Source organism: Xenia sp. Carnegie-2017, unplaced genomic scaffold (assembly GCF_021976095.1).
Source record: "Xenia sp. Carnegie-2017 unplaced genomic scaffold, XeniaSp_v1 HiC_scaffold_20, whole genome shotgun sequence".
Classification (NCBI taxonomy): Eukaryota; Metazoa; Cnidaria; class Anthozoa; order Malacalcyonacea; family Xeniidae; genus Xenia; species Xenia sp. Carnegie-2017.
In genome coordinates this window covers 4,194,740-4,199,507 of record NW_025813483.1, presented here as the reverse complement: position 1 = coordinate 4,199,507, position 4,768 = coordinate 4,194,740, and the positions used below count along the sequence as shown (strand labels likewise).

General features: G+C 36.3%; 1 pseudogene; it reads left to right on the top strand.

Moving 5' to 3' along the window:
* Window positions 1-115: 115 nt before the first annotated feature.
* LOC124441520 lies at window positions 116-1,256 on the top strand (annotated as a pseudogene).
* The last annotated feature ends 3,512 nt before the right edge of the window (window positions 1,257-4,768 follow it).

The window sequence follows — 4,768 nt, the reverse complement described above, 5'->3', positions numbered from 1 at the left end:
GCCAGTCTCCCTTAAATTTGCGCGGTTTTTGCAATGCATTCTGGGATCGCCAGGGGACAAACATTGTGTATCTTTATAAAAATATCACTTCGTAAAAGTTTATATTCAAATTATAATGGAAAAAGGGGATCACTGTGCTGTTTATGGCTGTGATAACGATAGGGGATATCCTGAAAAATATATCGTTTCCGATCACGTTGGTATTCTTCGCTTTTTTTCTCCGAAAAACGCGAAAGACAAGAGTGCTTGGCAAAAGCTGATCAACAGGAAAAACTTTAAAGTCACTACTAATAAAAAGTTTCTTCTAATCATTTTCTTGATGTTTATCGATCCGAAGGCTTTCCCAATCCAACTTTGTATCTAAAAGAATGCCAATCAAAAGAAACCAGTAAACGATGACCGCCGAAAGATAGAAGCAAATCAAATATTCCGAAAATAAAGAGACGAAAAATTCTCTGTGAAGGCAGTACTGAAAAACGCTTTGAGCATGAGGATGAGGCATTTTTTACAGTTGAAATCACTGTTCCTGAGCAGTGTACTGAGACAGAGTCTGTGCACAAAGACAGTCCACAAATAAATTGTACAACAGACTTGGATGTTACAAGTAATAATGATTCTGATGATAGCTACAGCTTTGAAAGTGATAAACATGACCTCATTGATGTTTTTGCCAGGGCGATGTTAAAACGTTGAAAAGAAACTTATTTATTGAGCAAGCTATTTGCCAGAAGAATTGCTACCGCTACACTGGATTGTTACTAGAAAAGTTGAACTTATTTTTCAGTTTGAAGAGAAAGCAAAGAGTCTAAGGTATTGGAGAGGTTCTATTAAAAGAGGGCATGTGTCAAGATTATTGACACATGGGGAAGAATTCATTATTACTCTTGTCAGGACACGAAAAAGATTTCATGTCATGTTTTTGGCTGATACATTTTCTGTTTCAGCTAGTCATGTTTCCCGGATTTATACGACTTGGGTTAAATTCCTGTCTAACGAGCTGTCATTCTTTGTGCCTTGGCCAAGAAAGTCTGAAATCAAAGAGAAACTACCGAAGCAATTTCAGAAATTTAAAAACTTAAGGATAATTATTGATTGCACAGAATTTTGTATATAAAAACCTAAGATACCTGGGAGCCAGAAAATCTCATGGAGCAGCTATAAGCATTGGAACACTGCTAAACTATTAGTTGGTTTTACCCCAACTGGTATTTTTTTTCATCCCACCCCTTTGGACTGGTTCAATATCTGACAAGTAAATTGTCACACACTCTGGTCTCATAAACTTGCTAGAAAAAGGTGATGGTGTCATGGCTGATAAGAGATTCCTTGTTAGAGATTAACTTGTGGTGAAGAAACTTCACCTTATTTCTCCTGCCTATTGTCGTGGAACAAAAATTTCCTTTCGTGGAACAACTCATACTTGGCGTGTTACATCATTAAGATCTCATGTTGAAAGGTATACAATGAAACTATAGCAATTTCAGATTTTATCAGGAGTTATTCCATTGACATTAAAGCCAGTTTTGGACAACATTTTGTTTTTGTGTGCCGCTATATGTAATTTAGGAAAGCATGGTATAAAGTAATCCTTACATAATCTAAAATAAATTATACTTAATATTTTTGTTTTGAAAAACTATTATTTGTAAATATAAAATTTTATCATTGCACATATTTCAATAAAAGACTACTAATCATATAATTCTTATAGAAAAGAAACACAGTTTTAAATACATCACTCCAGAAGTCAGCATCAAATGGTATTTGTACTATATCAATTCCTTTTTCTGTAAATACAATAAAATCACATTTGTCGATTTGGCTTATAGCCATACCCATTTGGACTTGAAAGTAATATAAATGGTTCCTGTTCAACACTTTCTTTCCACTATAATTAGTTTTCCCACAAATAGCTGTTGAGAAAAATGCAGATTTGGGATGCATATTCTTGGATGTTAGAGGGCACTTAATTTCAAGTGTCCTTGAGCCATAGCATTCACATTGGCATATTCCATCCAAACTCACTCTCATCCATAAATTTTTGAGGTCAACAAGCAACTCTGGTTCTATTTTAACTTTTTTGTGCTTCTTTGTACGCAATCTCTTGTAAAGATACAGAGCTCTTTTTCTTTGTCTAGTCCATATCGCATATCATTTGAGTTTATCAAATTGTTCTTGTCTTCCAAAAAATTACCAACAGTTTTTGTTAAATCAGCTGAAGGGGTGAGTTTTTTGTCTAGTGTAAATAGCTTTGATTTTTTTGCCTGTTATCATAGCATGTCTCATTTTATGCCATTCTTCATTTTTGGATCGTCCTTTTGTTGCAGCTGAAACAAACAATGGTTCTTCTTCAGTGAATTTTAATGTGCTAATGAAGGTATCACAGGCTTTCTTCACTCTTTTTTTAATCAAATGTTGATCTTCCCTTGCAAATATTTTAGCTTTTGTTTCTATGTTAAGACTATTAAGTTTAAAAACAATTTTCATTTTTTTTACTTTGTCTGAATGTGGGCACTCTGGAAGGAAATCCAAAGTACCAGAATTTTCATCAATGTCTCTCAACTTCCTGGCAAATTGTACTTTGTCAACTTCACTTATTGTGGTTCTCATATGATTTAGCATTGGATCAAATGAGTCAACATAAGAGTCGTTGAGAGACACATGTTTCCTTTTCCGTTTGGGTTTCACCGAGTGACAAATTTTCATTTCCAGCAATGGTAAGGGCTTATTTCTTGGTGTTGGCTTTGGTTTCCAGTATGCTGGAAGTAAAGTCATTGAAGTTCTTTTACCTGACAAAAACTCTTCAAGTTCAAACATAGAAGCACCCAAGTGCTTGTATCCCTGATTTGAACCACCTTAGCATTCACAAAATGCAGAAAACACAGAGCTGTTTGGTGAAAGTATGAACCTGTATGCGCTTTCCAGTTGGAAAGTGCATACAAGTGTCAATCGTTATTGAAGATAATGCTCCAAGGAAACCTTTGAAAAATCAGGATCAAATGGTAGTTTTGCCTCCTCAGTGGTTTCTGCTAACTTTATGCGATTGGATTTTAAATAGTTTGTACCATGGTCACTGATATACTTTTTCAAATCTTTAACTTTCCAGTCTTTGAAATTATTTCTCTGGTGAAATTGCCCATCCATGACAACTGTACTAGTGTCAGCATTCTTTGCAATGTTTTCATTTTCAAGCTTTTCTTGTTTGGTTTTGCAAAATATGGTTTTATGTTTATATAGACAAGATGTGTTGTTGGGTTTGGATTTGCAGGATATTGTTTTAGGTTTTGATGGACAAGGTACAGTTCTAGTTTTGAGTGGAGATGATTGGTCATTAGAAAGAGATGGTTCTTCCTTAAGTTCAAGATCAACCAACACAGGTGGTTGGTATTCATTAGCAGGTATTGGGGCTAGACAACAACTATTGATAGGTTGTGAAAGATTGAAATGGCAAGCAGCTCTGTGAAAGTTATGCAAGACCAAAGTTATTGGACAATCACAGATTCGATCATATTTTAACAATGGACGTAACACCAGGCGAGGAGTGAAATAAAACCATTTCTGCTCAAGCAAAGCATAAACACAAATTTCATGCTGCAAGGCCGTGGCACAAGCGTACATATCCACTGTTTCTCACCACGTACCGGAAATAATGCTTCGCTCCAGATGCTTTTCCATCAATTCGTATCGAAATAAATACGGTCGAAAAGTAGCCGGATTTTGTATCAAAATATCGTTACACATTTCTCGAATGTGAGCAAAGTTTTCGTCGCTTTCACTGTTTATAGCCAACGCAACTGCTCGATATAAGCAATTGCCGTCTCCACATACTTTTACTTCTTTTCTCCCAACTGGTAACGAATACCCATTAGAACGAATAGTCATTATAATGGAATAGCCATTATAAGGTGCTTTAAATTGAGAATTCTCAGAAATATCACTTTTGACCCTTTGCAGTGACGTCACGCACGCTTTAGCAACTGTTGCTGGGGGAGCACCTGGAGGACAAGCACATGTGCACGCTTTATATGTTAATATGGCTAGTAACATAAAGTCAGCGCTTTCTAGGTCGAAAAAACTTTTTTTGCCTCGATATGTAGAAAATATTCAGTGTAAGGATACTAAAGCGCGTTACAAAATGAAATTAGGACATTGCAATTGAGATGATCCGTACGAAATACCAACAAATTAATGGCTTGACGATATCGATCTGTGGCCTGCTGTAAGCTACATTCATGTTGGCATGTATTTATTATTTTCGGTTAGTCCGTACACGAAAGAGCATTTAAAAAACTATCAGTGTCTTAATAGTTATCAAAATTTTGTGAATGGATGGGTGAGTGAAGTGTTGGTGAAAAAATATGACGATCATTGCTAGCTTATTGCTAGGTAAATGCTTCTCAGTTGTCACTAAAAACATTGCACATTGGCTGCACTCGCGCTCTAATGATACTGAACGCCTTGTTTCTTTTTTCACTACACCAGGTTAATCACTCTCAAAGAATGTCGGAGAAGCCACTTACTCCTTGGGTTGTTTGCGAAAAGAACAGCAAAGTATTCGCAGCGCACTGCGATTGTATTGCAGGAACAGGTGAAAGCTGCTCTGAGGTCGCTTCACTTCTGTGGGCTGTTGAAACTGGTGCACGAAAACGAGATTTTCTAACTGTGACTGATAAAAAGGCATACTGGGCCTTCATCAGAATGAGGAAATTAACTATTTACAGTTGTTTTCAGCTTGTAGAAGCTTAGAGCGTCTAATTGGATTAGCAGG